A 22078-nucleotide genomic window follows, 5' to 3' on the forward strand; every position below is an offset into this window, starting at 1 on the left:
TGTGGGTGGAAACAAAGACCATAAAATTTTGGTTCCCAATGATGGACCCCACCTACGGACCGTATGGTAGACCACATATTGTTGATGGCTTTCGTGGTTCTTGCACCAGGTCCTGGAAAGCTACATTTTTCTATTTTCTAAAATCTTAGGTTTTACAAAAATTGTTCCTTTAAATTGAGATGATTTTTCAAGATTATCTGTAGATTGCACCATGTGATTGGTAGCGCCTGAATCCATGTAAAGATTATCTTCCTTGTGATTGTTAAATCGTTATTCAAGCAAATCCCTAGGAACTTCTTCTAGTTATTGTGATTGATAGGAGTAATACCAACTATGAAAACAAGAGTGTTGTATGATTGTTCCTTCCACAAATCATACATAGGTTAGATTTAGAATTTTTTTCTAATTTCCTTTATATTGAGTTGTATTATATTAATTGTGATTGTATGATTGTCCTCGTCTTCCCCTTTGTTGTCCTCATCCACGATAATGATTGTGACGCCCACGTCCTTATGAATTTTTAGTCACGAAGCTCATGGTTGGATCAATAAAAGTTGATCCTTCTTGATCATCTCCATATTCTCTCAATTCGAGACCCCCAACACCATTAAAATTGATTAAATGTGGGATAAGCAGCCTTACTTAACATAAAAGCTCGACAGGTCTTATATTTGTTTCGAAACCTGTGGCAAAATTAATAACTTTGTTACCTACGTCTAATGGTTTGTGTATAGCCATGAGTTATCAAAAATTCCTTTAAATTTTGTTATATATTCATCAATGGATTTTGTTCCCAACTTCATGCTTTGAAGTTGTTACTTCAATTGAAACTCGTTATCCTTGCTTTGTTGTAGATAAGTATCTTCAAGACAAGGCCATATTTATTTTTCCGTAGTACATCTTATGATAAGGAAAATTGAGTAAGCCAACTCCAAACGAAAATGTCACGCTTTTCCCAAGAAGTGAACAGAGGGTTAGGACTTGCTTCAACTTTCTCATCTAATGTGTTAGCGGATGGAGGTTCTCCTTCAATAATTTCATCAATCTTCAAAGCTTTCATTAATTGAAGAATTTGAGTCCTCCAAACTAAGTAATTTGACGACTTCAACTTGATAGAATAAATCGTTATTAGTTGATGAAGTGAAGATGGTGAAAGAGACAATGTAACACTTTGGATTTGGAAAAGATACTATGGGTTGAACAGAAATCCTTCACGGTTGCCTAAATTGTCCATTTAGGGGAAGTGGGTTGGCAATTCAAGGGAACCCTGAAGTTGGCCCATCTGTTCGGCTACCTTCACATGCCATCAAGCTTTAAATAGCCCGTAAAGGCTTCCATATAAGTCACCGGTCAACTATTTATGTCTGGACTATTTTAGTCTTTCACTATGAGTTTATTACATAAGTTATGTCCTTTTAAGCCCATATAAGTTATTTAAGTGTCACATCCGGGAAGACCCCCTATGCGTAACTGGCGGCGTCGTCCTCTTTGAGGACTAAGACTATCCTCTTAGCTTACATCATTACATTCATACGTCAAATTTAACGGAAAATTTAAAACTTTTCATTTCTTCTACTCGGAGGTTTACATATACCTGTACACACACACACACACACACACACACACACACACACACACACACACATATATATATATATATATATATTGAGTATACATAGACCCTTCGTATAGGAAGATTACTTAGTCTTCTACTTTTATTGCACATAAGTATATAAAAGATAACATAGTCTCAAAATAGTCGTCTCATCTCATAACCATCTAATAAGAGTATACAAAATTGGGCCTAGCCCATACATCAAAGTAAGAATGTCTCACATGGGCTATACAATGTTTCATACTAAATGGAAAAGAAAGAAACATAGATGTCTTAAACTCAAAACAACTACATTAGCTAGATAGTGGCATAGCCCTCGGAAAGTGAGGACCTACCCTACTTGGATGAATAACATATCCAAGTCTTCATCAAGTCATATCCAAAAGACCTTCAACGACCCGAACCTATAATGTTGGGGAAAAGGAAGAAATCGGGTTAGTATACCACTTGTACTAAGTATGAGACCATAAGCATACATACTTTGAAATCATGCTAAGAAAAGGGCAATTTCAATAAGTATGCACTTTTCATTAAAAACCTTTATGCATATTTTACAAGAGCATACCAACAAATAGGACATGTTCATTAAGTCATAGGCATGTACATCACAAGAACAACAACATCAAGTCTAGTCAAGTCAACATGCATATCATATAATTGAATACATGATCAAGTAACTCTATCATCAAGTCATAATAGGAACACGCATGAAAGAGAGTACATTTCAACATAACCAATGCAAGACACTTACCCATGAACCCCTTATCAAGTCAACAAGTGCAACGACCAAGTAAGGCCCCATAACCTTACTTAATCAAGTAACCCAACAAAAATCATGATTATTATCCAACTTCATATGACATAGAATTTAGGAGTACATAGCATCATACTTTAACAATATAGACCAACAAATATTCATAAGTGACACCAATCAACATATAGTATCAACAATGTGCATGTTCACCATATACATAACATGTAGTATATAAGCATATTCATACATAAGAACATCATCCTAAGACTCCCTTCAAGGCTAACTAGTGCAATGTTTAGGTAGTCTCATACCTCTACCTAGACTAGGCTAAACCCCTTAGGTCATCTTAGTTAGAGTTCAATCCTTTAGTTCATTTTACCTTTTGGAAACATCTATCCCTAAACAACACATCAGCTAATGTGGAATCCGGTGTCATGGAACCCTACACCGAAAGAAGGCGGTCTACTTGCCAAGGTTGTTGTCACGCCCCGATCTACCCCCAAGACGCGGACACGGAACTTAGGAACACAAGTGATCCCAAGCTTACCTTGTTGGCATGATCATGAGCATACTAAAGATAATAAACTGATGCGGAAGCTAAATCATAATTAAATCTGAAAATATGGGGAATACCCATATTCTATAACTGAGATATTTGAAAACAATGAGTTTAATACAAAGGAAATATTAACTCAATACTAAGCTGAATCTAACTATGATTGAAATAAGCCACTAAACTAGACTAGAAATACTGGGACAAGCCCTAGCTAAACTAGCAAAAACTAAAACTAAATGACTTAAGACTGAAATGAAACTAAAAATTATTGTCCTCGGAGAATGAGGGCTCACCTTTGAATCCGCCGAACTGGAGATTGGAAATCAATCTATGCGTGATCTGGATGCTGAGAACCTGAACCTACATCATGAGAAGATGTAGTGCACGTATGCGTCAGTACTTGAAAGGTACTAAGCATGTAGGATAGAGTAAAGCTAAAGTAAAACATAATTGAAAAAGCATAAAAGCAAGTATAATAATCTGACATGATAAACTGAATTCTGAGCTAACTGGATGCAATGACAAATTTATAACATGCTAAAACTGAATACTGAATATACCAATAAATGGTCAATGCAGAGAATCTGACTGATCTGTTAGAGCTACTAATAATCGATAATAAAACCACATGATCTAAATGTGGAGTCCGATGTATACCCACATCGAGAGGACCCAATATACCCTGCCAAAGGTATAAAGGCATGCCAACGTGATCACTAAACTGATTGCCCACAGAGGGGACTTACAACCTACTTGGCTAGTAGTTCTGGGACAAATTAGGTACGCTGAACCCTAGTCCAACTTGGTATTATGCTACTCCTATGTCTGAGTTTCTGTAAATATTGGATAGCTCGAAACTGAACATGCAAACTGAGAAAGCAACAATTAATCTGGTAATTTTGCATTTATAACTGAGGCATGTATATCTAAAATGTCTGAAATAGCTGACCTAGCATGTGTAATTAAAGAACTAAGGAAATACATAGCTAGGGTTCTGAAATTCATGCAATAAACTGACTAATAACATGATAATTTGATTTGTAACATATAACTAATAAGTTCATGAAGTTCTTTTGAAGTTCTAGAAACCCTACTAATAATGATATGGGAATCAAGAATCTGACTGGAACTAGGGATCCAATGAGTGAAAGGAACCCACTAGTGAAATCCCACATACTTGGTGATGAAATCCACAGAATAATACTTAAGTTTTAGGGCTGGAACTGCTGGAGCTTGTGGCGTTCTTGAACTAGGATTCTTGAGCTTTTTATCCTCTTTTGCTTCTAATTTTCAAACTTTTGATTTAAATATTTGACTTAGATATTTTTTTAATTATGTTTCTAGGCTTAAACTAACTAAAATCTGATTATTTAGGATCAAAACAACGTAACTTAAGGTTTAATCGAACTGGTAAAGATCAAAAAGACCCCTGGGAAAGTTGTTGTCGGACCAAACGACGGCCAGGACTGACGGTCCGTCGTCTGATTGACGCCCCGTCGTTGGGTCCATCGACTGGGCCTGTTCGATATGCCTTTACTAAAATGGGCATAATTTTTTACTCGGAGGTCTGATTTTAACAAGGTCGGTGTCTATGGAAAGATAATTCAATTATCTATCAATGGGTAGGTTATGGAACACCTAGTTCATTTTGTGATAAGCGTTATGAACATTTGAAGTCGACCTAACTACTTTCCCCTTAACTATCTGCAAATTTTCCACCTACAGACCGTGCTGGTAATCTGTATCTCTTGTCAGAGAGTGGGTGAATGGGGGTCTCGATCAACGGTCACGGACTACGGACCATCGTCTGACCTATGGACCGTAAGTCCGTCCATTGTCCAAGACTTAACCAATTTTCTGGGCTAAAATTTTTGGGAGTTTCTGATCCCATCGACGGTTGTGCAGGACGGACCGTCATTTGACCTACAGACCATTGATGCCACCGTTGGTTGCACCTGCAAATTTTTTTCTGTAAAGCTGGTTTTTAGTTTATTTTGGCTACGGAGTGTTACATTATCTCCCCCTTGGGAACATTCATCCTCGAATGAGAAGAGAGTTGAAAACCCTACTATTAAACACTGAGAAATGAGTTCTGAATGAATTGAGTCTCGATAACATGCAAATACACTGAAAATGCAAGTACAAACTGAGGGAACATGATTCCAAGGCTAAATTCATGCATGAATGACTGGAAAACTGAAGAGGAACTATTATCTCAAGCTGGAGCAGAATCGGAAGGAAAGAGGTGAGGATACTTGACTTTCATGGCTGCTTCTGCTTCCCAAGTAGCTCCCTCTACGAACTGACTCCTCCACAAAACCTTGACAGAAGCGACTTCTTTATTTCTCAACCTTTTAACCTGACGGTCAAGAATCTCAACTGGTACATCCTCATAAGAAAGACTATCTTTCACTGCCACACTCTCTAATGGCACTATAGAGGCTGGGTCACCCACACACTTCTTCAAGAATGAGATGTGGAAGACCGGATGCACTGGTGCTAATTCTGCTGGCAACTCTAACTCATATGCCACCTTTCCAACCCTTTTCAAGATCTTGTAAGGGCCTACATATCTAGGACTGAGCTTCCCTTTCTTTCCAAATCTCATCACCCCTTTCGTAGGTGAGAATTTCAGAAAAACCCAATTATCAACTTGGAACACTAGTTCCCTTCTCCTTAAATCTGCATAAGATTTCTGACGACTTTGGGCTGTCTTAAGTCTATCTCTAATGAGTTGCACTTTCTCCATAGCAAAAAGGACTGAGTCTGGCCCTATCAAAGCTGTTTCACGTACTTCGAACCAACCAACAGGAGAGCTACATCTACACCCATATAGTGCCTCATAAGGGGCAATCTGAATGCTGGAATGGTAGCTATTATTGTAGGCAAACTAAATAAGAGGAAGGTGATCATCCCAACTACCTTTGAAATCGATCACACAAGATCTCAACATATCCTCTAAGGTCTGAATGGTAAGCTCTGCCTGCCCATCCGTCTGTGGATGAAATGTTGTACTAAGGTTAACTTGAGTACCAAGACCTTTCTGAAATGACTTCAAGAAATGAGAGGTAAACTGACGACCTCTATCTGATATGATAGACAAATGAACCCCATGTAACCTTACAATTTCATTGATGTAAATCTTGACATAGTCCTCCGCCGAATTTGTAGTCTTGACCGCTTAAAAGCGAGAAGACTTAGTCTTCCTATCAACTATCACCCAAATGGAGTCATGTTGTCTGCGAGAACGCGGTAATTCTGTGATGAAGTTCATATTGATAACATCCCACTTGCAAGTAAGAATATTGATCTCTTGAGTCATACCCCCCGGTTAACGATGTTCTACCTTGACTTGCTAGCAATTGGGGCACTTACTCACAAAGTCTGCTATATCCCTCTTCATGCCATTCCACCAACAGACTTCCCGCAGATCGCGGTACATCTTAGTGGCACCTGGATGAATAGAATACCTAGAGTTATGGGCTTCTGCAAGAATATGTTGTCTCAACTCGCCCACATCAGGAACACATAATCTACCCTGTAGTGAAGTACACAATCTCCCACTTGGGAGAAAACCTCCACTCTCTGATTATGGACTGCACCCTTAAGTTCAAGCAAGATTGGGTCACTGTCTTGCTTTTCCTTAACCTCCACTACCAAAGACGATTCTGCCCCATTTTGAGTTGTTACACCGCTGTCTAATATGCTCATAAGGAGAACTCCCATAGATAATCTACTAAGAGCATCGGCTACTACATTCGCATTATCAGTATGATAATGCACACTTATATCATAATCCTTAAGGAACTCAAGCCATCTCCTCTGGAGAAGATTCAACTCTTTATGGGTGAACATATATTGAAGGCTCTTATGATCGGTGAACTCATCTACATGGACACCATACAAGAAGTCTATCCATATCTTGAGTGCAAATACCACTGCTACAAGCTCGAAGTCATGAGTTGGATAGTTCTTCTCATGCGCCTTAAGCTGCCTAGAGGCATAAGCTATCACCTTACCTCGCTGCATCAACACATAACCTAGGCCAACTCTAGATGCATCAGAATAGATCACATAACCATCTGAGCCCTCTGGTAGAGTCAAGACAGGAGATGTAGTCAATCTAGTTTTCAATTCTGCGAAGCTTTTCTCACAATTATCTAACCATTGGAAGTTGACCATCATCTGAGTCAACCTACTCAATGGTGAGGATTTGGATGAAAATCCTTCCACAAACCTTCTGTAATAACCTTCTAGACCTAAGAAAATTTTGATATCTGTAACAGAGGTAGGTCTAGGCCATTGTTTCACTGCTTCTAACTTCTGTGAATCTACTCGGATCCCTTCGCTAGATACAATGTGACCAAGAAAAGCAACGAACTGCAACGAGAACTCACATTTGCTGAACGAAGCAAATAACTGGTGATCCTTGAGAGTCTGCAGAACAACTCTCAAATGACTTGCATGTTCTTCCTCACTCCTAGAGTAAATGAGGATATCATCAATAAAGACGATAATGAACAAGTCCAAGTACTGTTTGAAAACTTTGTTTATCAAATTCATGAAAGCTTTAAGAGCATTAGTTAGTCCAAATGACATAAATACTAATTCATAATGACCATATCGATTTCTGAAGGCTGTTTTTAGAATGTCGCTATCTCTGACTCTAAGCTATAACCCGATCTGAGGTCTATCTTTGAGAAATGGCTAGCACCCTGAAGTTGGTCAAACAAGTCATCAATCCTGGGGATGGGATACTTAGTCTTGATTGTGACCTTGTTCAACTGTCTATAGTCAATGCACATTCTGAGAGAACCATCTTTCTTCCTTACGAACAACACTGGTACACCCCATGGTGAAATACTAGGTCTGATGAAACCCTTATCTAGAAGGTATTTCAACTTCTCTTTCAATTTCTTAAGCTGCTGGAGCCATTCTGTAAGGAGAAATAGAAATAGGGTGGGTATCTAGAAGGAGATCAATTCCAAAGTCAATTTCCCTTTCGGGAGGAACTCCATGAAGATCTTCTAGAAACACTTCTGGAAACTCACAAACTACTGGAACTGACTAAGAGTTGGGGTTTCAAGGCTAGAATCCATAACCCGGACTAGATGATAGATATAACCCTTAGATATCATCTTTCTAGTCTTAAGGTAAGAAATAAATTAACCCATAGGCGCTAAGCTACTACCCTTCCATTCTAAGATTGGTTCGTCTGGAAACTGAAAACGAACAATTCTAGTTCTACAATCGACTGAGGCATAACATTAGTGTAACTAATCCATGCCTAGAATAACATCGAAGTCTACCATTTCTAACTCTACTAGATCTGCTGAGGTGACTTTCTGAGAGACTGTGACAGGGTAATTTTTGTATACCCGTCGAGCTTAACTGGGTCACCGACTAGAGTAGAGACTGAGAAAGGTTCTGAAAGAGTTTCTGGACTGACATTGAATTGGACTGCTATGTAAGGAGTTACAAAAGAAAGAGTAGCCCCTGGATCTAATAATGCATAAACATCAAGGTCAAAGACACGTAATGTACCAGTGACTACATTAGGAGAACCTTCCTAATCCTGGCGAGCCTGAAGAGCATACAACCTATTCTGGCGCTGACCGCCACCTGTACCAGATGAGTTACCCTGCTGAGTTGGGCGACTTGCTGGTGCTGCTGATGTTGTAGACTGAGCTCTACCATTACCACCTCTTTGACCTCGTCTAGAAGGACAATCCCTCAACCTGTAACTAGACTGACCGCACCCAAAACATCCCTCTTTTCTCGCAAGACATTCGCTCTGATGAATCTTACCACACTTATGGCAAGTGGGGTAAGTCTTGGTGCCTGAAACACTTCCCTGAGATTTAGAGCCTGGTGCTCTACCCTTCTGGTCATACATGTCCTTGGAGGATGGAACACTAGCTGATGAAGGGGCTAGAGCTTAAAACTTCTGCTGACCCTGTGAGCGATTTCCACCACCTGATTTCAACTAAGAATAGTCATAGTTCCCGGTCCTAGCCTTCTTATTTTCCTTAGCTTGTTCCCTAAGCTTATCACCCTCAACCTGCTGAGCATGAGTCATAATCCTAGAGATGTTCATATCTCCAAGTAACATCGCAATTCTGCACTCACTCATTTTTTATCAAATTTGACACTCCATACAAAAACTTATTCATCTGAGCGCTAGAGTCAGCAACCATGTGAGGAGCATACCTAGAGAGTTGGTTAAACTTGAGTGCATACTCTTGGACTGTCATGTTACCCTGCCTTAAGTTCATGAATTCCTAAGCCTTTGCCTCTCTCAACTCTATTGGTAAAAACCTGTCGAGAAAAGTCTCACTAAAGCAATCTCAAGTGACAAGAGCTGCATATGCACCCCTATTCTTCTTTCACTAAGTGTACCAGATATGAGCAACATCCTTCAACTGGTATGATGCTAACTCAACCCGATCATTCCCAGTGACTTGCATTCCCTCAAATATCTTCTTGATCTCATCCAAGAAATTCTGAAGATCTTCATTAGCTTGCGATCCTAAGAACTCAGGAGGATTCATCCTAACAAAGTCACGGACCCTTGCTGGCACTGATCCACCATTTTCATTCACATGAGCATGAACTCAATTGTTATGATTAGTCATACTCTGAGCCAACATCTGTATGACATTTCCTGAACTCAGCATTGGAGACTTCCTGATCTGGGGCTGGAGGAGCTGCATTTGCATTTCTGGTGTTTGCCTTCCTAGCATTAGCTTTATGAAGAGGCATGATCTGAAACGTAGAACGTCAAGTTAGAATGGAATAAGATCATACCTCACGAACGATAAGAATACCAAGAAAGTGAAGTTTTTCGTAAAACACTTCATATCCCCCCTCTCATTAGATGTGGTGCACTTCACACCCATCAAAAAGACTCAACTTAGTGCGGCTTTTCAGACATCCTAGGACACTTAAACCTAGTGCTCTAATATCAACTTTTGTCACGCCCGGAGCTACCCTCGAGACGTGGAAACGGAACCTAGGACCACAAGTGATCCCAAGCCAACCCTGGTGGCATGATCATTAGCATATTAAAGATAATAAATTGATGCAGAAGCTAAAGCATAATTAAATGTGAAAAGATGGGGAATACCCATATTCTAGAACTGAGATATTTGAAAATAATGGGTTTAATACAAAGGAAATATTAACTCAATACTAAGCTGAATCTAACTATGTCTAAACTAAGCCTCTAAACTGGACTAGAAATACTGGGACAAGCCCCAGCTAAATCTAGCAAAACCTGAAACTAAATGACTAAAAACTGAAATGAAACTCATAATTGTTGTCCTCGGAGAATGAGGACTCGCAACTGAAAATGCTGAACTGGAGATCAGAAATCGATCTATGCATGATCTGGATGCTGAGAACCTGAACCTACATCACGAGAAGATGTAGCGCACATATGCGTCAGTACTTGAAAAGTACTGAGCATGTAGGATAAAGTAAAGCTGAAATAAAACATAACTGAACAAGCATAAAAGCAAGTATAACTGAATTCTGAGCTAACTGAATGCAATGACCAATTTGCTAAAACTGAATACTGAATATACTGATAAATAGTCAATGCAGAGAGTCTGACTGATCTGTGGGAGCTACTACTAACCGATAATAAAACCACATGAGCTAAATGTGGAGTCTGATGTATACGCCACATCGAGAGGACCCAATATACCCTGCCAAAGGTATAAAGGCATGCTGGCATAATTACTAAACTGATTGCTCACAGAGGGGACTTACAACCTACTTGGCTAGTAATTCTGGGACTAAATGGGTACACTAAACCCTAGTGCAACTCGGTATTATGCTACTTCCAATGAATTCTGTAAATTAACTGATTATGTTTGAGTTTTTTTAAATACTGGATAACTCAAAACTGAACAAGCAAACTGAGAATGCAACAATTAATCTGGTAATTATGCATTTATAACTGACGTATTATATCTGAAATATCTGACCTAGCATGTGTAATTAAGAACTAAGGAAATACATAGCTAGGGTTCTGAAATTCATGCAATAAACTGAATAACAACATGATAATCTAATTTGGAACATATAACTAATAAGTTCATGAAGTTCTCTTGAAGATCTAGAAATCCTAGATCTAATCAGGATATGGGAATCAAGAATCTGACTGAAAACTAGGGACTCAATGGGTGAAAGGAACCCACTAGTGAAATCCCACATACCTGGTGATGAATCCATAGAAAAATACTTAGTATTTCGGGGCTAGAACTGCTGGAGCTTATGGCGTTCTTGAACTAGGGTTCTTGAGCTTTTTCTCCTCTCTTGCTTCTAATTTTCTAACTTTTGATTTAATGATTTGACTTAGATATGTTTTAATTATGTTTCTAGACTTAAACTGACTAAAATCTGATTATTTAGGGTCAAAACGACGTAACTTAAAGTTTAAACAAAGTGGTAAAGGTCAAAAAGATCCCTGGGAAAGTTTTTGTCGAACCAAACGACTGCCAGAACTGATGGTCCGTCATCTGACCAATGCCCCGTCGTTGGGTCCGTCGACTGGGCCTATTCGACAAGCCTTTACTAAAATAGGCATAACTTTTTACTCGAAGGTCTAAATTTAGCAAGCCCGGTGACTATGGAAAGATAATTCAATTATCTATCTATGTTTAGGTAATGGGACACCTAATTCATTTTTTTCTAATATTTATGACCATTTGAAGTAGACTCAACTACATTTCCCCTTAACTATCTGCAAATTTTCCACATACGGACCGTGCTGGTCATCTGTAGCTCTTGTTAAAGAGTGGGTGAATGGGGGTCTCAATCGACGGTCACGGACTACGGACTGTCGTCTGACCTACGGACCGTAAGTCCGTCCGTCGTCCAAGACTTAACCAATTTTCTGGGCCAAAATTTTTGGGAGTTTCTGATCCCATCGACGGTTGTGCAGGACGAACCATCGTCTGACCTACGGACCGTAAGTCCGTCTGTCGTCCAAGACTTAACCAATTTTTCGGGCTGAAATTTTTGGGAGTTTCTGATCCCATCGACGGTTGTGCAGGACAGACCGACGTCTGACCTACGGAACGTCGATGCCACCGTTGGTTGCACCTACAGATTTTTTTCTGTAAAGCTGGTTTTTGATCTGGTTTTGGCTAAGGGGTGTTATAGTAGTACCAGAACATGAACATTGCAACTACGTGGATCCACTAGCTAGTATTCCTTTGGGGGCAACATAGTTCAAGAACTAGGAGATATAGTTGGGACCCTCTTTATGCTACATGCGTTGTAGTCTCCAAAAATAAGAGTACATTAGTGATCCTACCTTCCTTGTGTGAAAGGGACACTCCTCACTCTAGTTCACTCGGTGCTAAGCTAGAGTCTTTTTTGAAATTTCTTTAATGTGTATATTAATCATCATAGCTTATTGTAGGTCATAAGGTCTAACCCTTTTATAAACATCATCATCATCATCATAGCTCAATAGGAATCGCATGAGTATTGTCCTTTCATAACAATTCATATAGGTGAGGTTAGCACGTTAACACTTTCATATCATGATAAGGCACATTGGTAAAGCATTCACCATCCTTATAACATTTACATCTTAATGCAACACCTCACAAATCATAGTTAAGACATTTTAATTCAATATCATACCATCCTATCAATCCTAATTCAAGGCATACTCCAATACAACATCATGACTTAATCACAATTAACCATGATTTGAAGTAAGGGATAGGCATCACAAGATTTACCAAGTCTCCTTCATAATCCATCATCAAGGTCTTACCATCAACCCTTAATTCAACCCATTTAGGGTATAATATCATCATAATTCAATGACCAACATGACAACAATGCTAAAAGAATCACTACATCACAATTCAATACTAGATCATAGCATAAGACAAGGTACTTAGGTCAATTCACAACATACTTCATAACCTAGATCACTTCTCAAGAACTAGTATGATGTCACATCCCGATATCACACTCTAGAAGTTAGGGGCAATGTCGGATTGCAACCGGCGTACTTGACCTCTCGGAGGTCTTGTACAAGCCATTACATATCATTCATCGCATAAACATAATGAAAAGTAGTGCGGAATTAAAAAATTTCACAAAACATATCATAGTCTTAAAAAACTCTTTCATATAAAGTCATAGAAAATACTAAGTCTCAATCTCATCAAATTTAAGACAAGAGAATACTTGGGACACGGTCCATACTTGAAAATATAGAAATACTTAGTCTATTACAATACTTCAAATTAAAACATAAAGACATCTATGCCCTCGAATCAAATGAGGACATACTTCGACTTCTCTTGAACGATGCTATGGTCAAAGTCTTCACTTCCCAAATGCTCGAGGTCGCCCATACACCCTGTCTAGGCAATGCCTAAATGATCCTCAAGACTACTTATAATGAGTCACATACATACTTACAAGACATCAAAAAATCAACTCATAGATAATATGACATTCTCCTTCCAAAGGCTATCAAAAGACCTACTTAAGTAAATCAAGAAGATAACGTCCATGATTGACCTCTTCAAGATTACCTAAGTAATCCTTAAGACTACTGAAGGCTTAGATCATGTCCACATGTTCAACCAATTTCCCTAACAAGAGTCATTCTTAAAACTCATCTAGGTAGAATACGAAGTGACCATTCCAATGCCCCCTTCACACCTTAACTAGACAACCCTTAACTACTCTATATAAGTACTTATTCATTTAACATACTTTCTTAACTTAAGTGAGTAGTTCATTAGTTTATTTAGGAGACATTCAACACATAAAGGATATTCAAGTAATAGTCTTGGACAAGACCTAGGAACTCCAAGTAACACCTTCAGAGCCTATTGTGCAATGCCTAGATAGCGTCCCATACCACTACCTAAACTTCATAGAACTTCTCTAATGCTAACAGGTGTTCCATATGATGAGAACAGGCAATAACCGACATAGACCATGATAGGAAATCATGGAATCTGAAGTTCTAACCTACTCCGATGAGGTTGTTCTACTTGCCAATGGTAGAACTTAGACACATCCCATGTAGGCACATGGTTAAGGAATATGAAGGGCATGCTTTGTAATCTAGCTCATTCTTTAACTAGAACTACTTCCCTTACCATACTCAGCCGGTGCTAGCCTTCTTTCTCATAGAGTAATTCACACATAAGGTTCATATAAAATGGTTACATATCTAGTTCATAACCCTATTACATTTACCCTACCAGAGAGGTCTTCTAGGGTTACCTTACAATGCCAACAAGAATCTAATGATGACTTTCCTAATGATTAATATGATGTCATTCCGTCTAATTAACCTTAATTCCATCATTCCTTTACTTTGAAGGATATCATTACGGCTTACGACTTCAACATTCATAACCTTACCACTAGGTTCAAGGTTTCACATAAAAGACTCTCTTAACATCATTTAAGGTCTCATGTCATTCATACATACAAGACTAAGAACTTTAGCATCCTAATTCAAGACATCACCTATTCATATTCATATATACATCAAGCAAGGGACACAAGTCAACCAAGACAAGACACCAAATACTTCACTTTAACTTACAATACATATCATTCTAGAAGCACATATGAGTAAATATTATCATCCTTAAGTCACCCTATATAATATCATATCAACATAATTATGACCATCATAGACTCATATAGTCAAGTAGGAATAACCAAGACTCAACCCTAAGACTATACACACAAGGTCAAAGTCATAATCTAACATGCTCACCTAATATGACATGAATAGAAAAACACATAGATGACTTCTATATATATATGTCATGCTTCACATAATCAACTACACAAATAGCCACATTACTTCAAGTATATTGCCGACAAGGCCATGATCATTTCATCACTTAAAATAACGCCGACAAGGCCACATCAATTGCAAGTAAAACACATAACACCGCCACCTAAAGTGGAACATACCAATAAAAACATAATTGAAGTCTAATTAACATAAAAATAAAGGGAATATTCCATCTTACCACTACATCATCATCAATACCTCAATTCAATGTCAAATCATCACATTCGATATCACAAGGCCCTTACTCATGGCCATAACCAATAATTCAACATAATTGTAACAATATTCATGAAACTAGGTCAAATTACTACATATTCATCAATTAAATACAACCTAGATATCAAATTACTACAATTATTACATCATTACACAACCCATAGAAATCTACACCATAATTCATCAATATTACGTCAATATCAAGTAACCCATAACTTAGTAAAAATCTAGGGTTCATCCAATTCATTGGTTCATAGGTAATTTAGGTTAAAATAATCAATACAATAACAATTATATCATTATTCAATGTTTAGAAATCATTAATGCAAGAACCCATGGTAAAATCATGAAATTTGGACAATTCAACTTAAAAACTTTAGAAAACTTCTTGAGAATTGGGCTCCTTGATGAAGAGAGTTTCAAGGATCAAAAATCCATACCTTGATGAGGCTAATTCTTCACTTTGATGAAGAATATCCACTCAATTCTTCACACCAAGCTCTTCTTTGACTCTGGACTTTAATGGAGTCTTAAGGAATTTCTAAGGGATTTGGGGTTTTGATTTTTAGAAGAATGAAGTCTTCAATGTGTTTAAGACTTATATACACATTTAATTTACCCAAAATACCTCTGAGGAACCGTTAATACTCTTATTTGGAAGTGAGGTGAAATTACAAGTTCACCCCTCAACTTACAGTGAATTGCACGCAGGGAGGCAGTCCACCAACGGTTAACAGTTGATGGACCGTTTGTCCACAAACGGACCGTTCTGTCCTTCCGTTGGTTGGTTCAAATACTCAACATTGATCTCCTCCGTCACAATACTAAGTCCCAATCTACGAGACCCTACCAACGGGGCGTCGATTGACCCACTGGGCGTCGACTGCCTCTGTGGTTTGGGCTGTCTTTGGCAGCCTTGGCACCTATTTTGGGTCCTTTTTCAAGGACCCTTGGTTGGTCCTTGGGGATGTTTTCCCAAACGTTTCCAACCCAAATATGATTGTATACGAGTTTAGCACCTCTCACATGAATTTCATTCAAAACAAACTCGTAAAACTCAACAAAACATGCTTAAACACACAAGGTCATTTCAAGGCATATCTTTTGAACGTCATGGACGTTCTTGGACGTTTGGCCTTCAAAATTCACGAAACTTGACACACTGCCTATATATGCTATAATAACTCATTTAAGGACCTTATAACCTCATGAATCACACATAAGCACATAAAACCACATATGAGGCACATAGGTGACTTAGTCGTCGAACGTCTTGGTCGTCCCTTGACGTTTGACTTCCAATGCACCTAAACTCTTATACATTGCCTCAATACCACCTTATAGACCTATTTAGGACCTTAGACCGTCATGAAAACCATGTTAGGATCTAATTCACCTAAGTCATTTTCGGGGTCTTACATATGAAAGGACTATAAATCACCCTAATTCATTCATGATTAGTATAACAACATCATATAGTAGTAATTCAACCAATAACCAAGTCAATTGAACCAATACAATATAATTCACATCAAGATCATAACCTAGGGTTAAGGGTTAAGGATCATCTTCTACAAATAAGACCAATCCATCAAGATATATCATAATTGAGTTAATAATATCCAAAAGAAATCATAAACAAATCAATTCACAACATAATTTTCGAGATTGGATGAAACCCACCTGAAAACCCAATTTTTGAAATCAATTTGATGGAACCCTTTGAGGAAAGAGGTCTCAAAGGTGAATTGGATCACATACCTTACTAATTGATGAAGACTGATGATGAAACTTGACTCTTTGCAGCCCTTAAACCTTCCCCTATCTTGGTCTTCAATGGAGTTCTTCACTAGAGAGAGAAAGAAGAGAGAAGGAAGAGAATTTGGTTTTGTGAGTTATGAGAGTTTATTTAGTCTTAATTAGGTTAGGACTTTATACAGGGTGTTAACTAAGTTAATTAGACCTCCCTAATCCCCCTACTAATTAACTAACCCTTTCATTAATTAATTGGAACTAACTTAAAACGTGTAGAAAATCTCATCCCTCATAGACGAGACCTCGACCTACGATCCGTCTGTGAGTCGATGACCTGCCCCCCTTCCGTGCTGCACATCCGTAGGTAAGTTCAGAGACTGGTTCAAATTGACCATTATCTAAAATATCTAAGTGTTGGTCGACGGATGGCATCAACGCACCGTCGATTCAGACACGTTCCGTCAACTCCCTTCGTGGGTGCACACTGCCTAGGCAGTGCTTTTGACCCCAAAATGAAAAGGTCCTCCTCACGGGCCCTTGGTTGGTCCTTTGGGAGTTGTACCCGGACGTTTTGATCATGAACCAACTTAAACACAAGTTAGGCACCCTTCTACCAAATTTCATGGATTTTCAACTCCTAAAAGCTAGTCAAATAGGTTGAGGCACGCTAGTACCTCATTGAACTAGTTTCCGAACGTCATGGATGTTCTTGGACATTTTTGGTTTCTACACTTCCTAAATGACTTATATTCATTTAAATGGACATTAAAACAGTGTCTAAACCTTATGACACTTATGTTAGGCTCTAGAACACGTCTTGGATTTTCGAAGTGTTATATTAAGTCCTAAAATTATTCATTCCATATTATTATCCTTCATAAATCCCTCCAAGTTCATTCCCAAAGTTCTCTCTAAAGTTAAGGAAGAAGAAGCTAGGGTTTAACTTCAAGATCTCTATTTCACCATAGTTATTGGGACTTATCACTAAGGTATGCTAGTATTCACATATGGAGTCCTTTCCTCCATAGAGGTCCCAAGATCTTCCAATTTTAGAAGTTCAATTTTCAATTCAAAGTTAAGATTTTACTCAAGGTTCTTCGCAATGTTGATCCAATTGATTGTTTTCTATCTTTTAATGCATGAATTGAAGTAATTACATGTTTTTTAGTTGAATTCATATGAACCCATGCATGATCCATGATTAATTTTTTTTTTTTACTATGAATACATGACAAAGCTTATGATTTTGAAAACTATGCATGTTTTATGAAAGTAATGTTCATGACTAAAGTAAGCTTATAGATGAAGGTATTTATATGTTCTATGAAGTTTGGCCACATGAAAATGCGACTTTATATCATTATTATTTTTAATTAATAATTTTTAGGCCATGCGAATCAGTGAACAATACAATATAGTGAGCCAAATGCAATTGGTGGGTAATGCAATTAGTAAGCCAAATGTAATATAATAGGCAAACAATTTCAGCAGGCAATGCAACTTCAGTAGGCCAAATACAATTAGTAGGCAATGCGATTTGTAGGTCAAATGCAATATGGTAGACCAAAAGCAATAAGTAGGCATGCCAATGCAAATTCAGTAGGAAAACGTATATAGTAAGCTCAATTGGAGAAGTAAAAAGTAACAGAGGGAATATTGAATATTGAAGAGATTGTTTGTAGTTTCAACTTTTATATTAGACACCATTCTCTAGGAAATATCTTCTTACCTAAACATCCCCTTAGAAATAAATATATTCTTTGTCTTAAATTTTAGGGATAATGCCCAAGTACCCCCTCAACCTATGCCCGAAATCCCAGAGATACACTTATACTATACTAAGGTCCTATTACCCCCCCGAACTTATTTTATTAATAATTTTTTACCCCTTTTCGACCTACGTGGCACTATCTTGTGGGCCCAACGATGGGTGACTTTTTTTTTCCAACCTAGTGCCACGTAGGCTAAAAAGGGGTAGAAAAGTACTTATAAAATAAGTTCAGGGGGGGAATAGGACCTTAGTATAGTATAAGTGTGTCTCTGAGATTTCGGGCATAGGTTGAGGGGGTACTTGGGCATTATCCCTAAATTTTAAGCTACCCACCGCCAATCAGATAACAATCAATAATGTTTTTAATTAATATTACACCGATATGTTACTGTTATGGCATAATTTTAACCTATATCATCATAGATAATGTTATGAGCACAGAGGATATCATGCAAAATTTTATATAAAAAAGGGAAAAGGTTCTGATATACCCCTTAATTTTGTCATTTGGAGCTGATATTCCCCTTAATTTTGTCATTTGGAGCTGATATACCTCTCGTTATGAAAGTGGTTCATATGTTTCCTTACCGTTATACAAAAGGCTCGCATATACCCCTGCCGTTATAAAATGAGCTCACATATACCCTTCATTTAACGGAAGTTAAAAAATTAGTTTTAAATTTATATTTCTTACTTTTAATTTTTTTTAAAATTATTATGGGTATATATGATTCTTCAACAAAGTTCAAGGTATATTTTAACTTTTTTCATACACAAATTATTTTTTGACTCTTTTATTATAATTATTTGAGTTTCTTATTCTTATTTTGTTTTTCTTCTTTCATTCCTTAGTTTAAAGACCATCTTCAATCCCACTCTATTTGACTCTCCATTCTCTATGTATGGAGAGTAAAATAGAGATTTGGGTCTCCAACCACCCTCTAAAAAGTTCTTTTTTTTTTATTTAGGGATAATGCACAAGTACCCCCTCAACCTATGCCCGAAATCTCAGAGACACACTTATACTATACTAAGGTCCTATTACCCCCCTGAACTTATTTTATTAATAATTTTCTACCCCTTTTTTGCCTACGTGGCACTATCTTGTGCGCCCAATGCTGGTTGACATTTTTTTCAACCTGTTAGCTTACCAGCACGTGACAATCCGAACCCATTTTATGCTGAAAATGACAATCAATTCAATTTTATGGCATAACGTGACGATTCGGTTCAAGTTAGCTTGCCGGAAGACAATCTGATCTCCAATCATACACCACAATCACGATTACAAGTACATCATCAATGATTATACATTAGTTTATGATTTCATGGTAATGACAATCACACATCATATTTTCGAAGTCTATGATAAATATTGTAACATGCATACATAAACAAGTATCACAATGAACCAATACAAGGATATACTACACATCATAGAATCACAACCATCACCTACCTTGAAACAAGCTTGAAACCCTAGACAATTTGAACCTTCCCTTTCTGATTTCGTTCCGCTTGTTCGTGGTCTACAATCAACAATTTATATACAAAAATAAAAAAAATCCAAAAAACTCACAATTTATGAACCCTAGTTCTAAACCCATGAACCCAACTAGACAATTAGGGTTTCCACCATAGGATTCTTCAAGAAATCCTTTCCCATCAATATTGACCCATTTAAAAATGTTCTACGGATTGAAAAACGAGTTTGGAGAGAGAAAAGTTTACCTATAGCTCCAAAAATGGTGGAAAACGAGTTGGAATTGCCCAGGGGTCTTCTCTTAGCTCAAAAAGTTGAAAAATACAAAATATGGTCGTCGAAGGATTTTGTTTACGAATTTTAAACCCGTCATCCCACTACAGCGGCACCCATCTTGTTGTAGCAGCGTCGCTGCAGCGACACTTATTTCGCTGCAGCGTCACAAAACGAACCACTGAACTTCCCTTGAAAAATCCCAAAATCTTTCATTCCATATCCGCCTAGCCCGCTACAGCGACACCCCTTCCTTTGTAGCGGCATTGTTGTAGCGGCAAGAATTCCACTTCAGCGGCACGACGAGAGGCAGTGAACTCCTTAAGGGAATTTCACTTCTCCCTTTTTACAACACCCTCTTAACTAACTACGCTCAGAAAATGCCCTTAACGCCAAAATCAATTGCGGACAATTTACTTTTTCGAATTTAATTCTGTAAAGTCGAACGGATTCTTTAACGAGTTATCTAACCGATTATGTAATCAAATTCACATTTAAACATTTTGATTGCTAGCAGATATCCTTACACCTTGATGACTCTAAATGCCTCCAAATCTGGACAAGGTTGGAAAATTATAGTACTACGAAAAAGTTTTTTTCGGCCTTGATATTCCTCATTGACATTTTTATAACGATAAATCCCGGTCTTTACAATTATATTACATGAAAATTATATAGGGTGATTATTTAAAAAAAAAAAGAACGGATTTATATTACTAAATAAGAAAATGAAATAGAAATAGAAATAATAATATAGTATTGAGGAAAGAGAAAAAATTCTTTTAGAGAGTAAAATAGAGAATTGAGTTGAGTTTGGTTGTCTCGAAAGATTAAAAAAAAACTCTATATTTGAAGAGTAAAATAGAGTGTAGGATTGGAGATGTCCTAAGCCAACTTTCACATGGGGGCTCGAAATGAGCCCATAAGCTAGGGATGACAATGGAGCGATGTAGGGCAGAGGCGGTGCATGTTGAGCATAACCTGCAAAAAATTTAATCCGCCCCGCATAGAAACACTTTTCATTTTCACCCTGCCCCGTATTATTTTTTTAATATATTTTTTCTAGTTATGTTTGATACTAAAAAATAAAAATCATAAAAATAAATTCATTTTTTCATTAAGTTGTATTAATTTAATAGGATAGTGACTTAAAATTTTATTTTTTTAGAGGTCAATTAGGAAATGTGCAAGAAATTATATTACTTTTTATTGAACCATTTCCATTTATTATCTTGAATATTTTAGTAACTTTAATGAAATTGCCTTAATAAATAATGTTCTATCACTCTATAACATGTAAAAAGTTAAAATCAAGTTTGAACCTACATAAAATCACATATACTCGCAACTCGCCACGCCCCGCATTAATTTTAAGAAAATCGACTTTGACCCGCCCCATATAATCTTAAACTCACCCCGCCCCATGTAGCCTTAAACCCACCCTACCCAGCCCCGCCCCATTGTCCATTCCTACCAGAAGCCTCAAGATCGATATTGAAGGTTCTTCTAAGCCAAACTAAGTGTTCCAAAGCTAACAAAACTGTCAAAGTTTCATTCTGAAGTCGTCTACTTGACATTTGAACGATGTCAATTGTTCAAGTTTCAAAAGCTCCAAAATACAAAAAACTTATACAAAACCCAATAGAATGACTAGTCGATCGAGCTGTCAGTCCTAGCAAGTCACAAATAACTTAGGGTTACTAAAAAAAATGCTTTAAACACTTAAAATACCAAAACACAGAGAAAATGACATGGAATGTCATTATAAAATATTTGTATCTAAATTTTATCT

The sequence above is a fragment of the Solanum pennellii genome, chromosome 2, assembly GCF_001406875.1.
Source record: "Solanum pennellii chromosome 2, SPENNV200".
In the NCBI taxonomy this organism is placed as follows: domain Eukaryota; kingdom Viridiplantae; phylum Streptophyta; class Magnoliopsida; order Solanales; family Solanaceae; genus Solanum; species Solanum pennellii.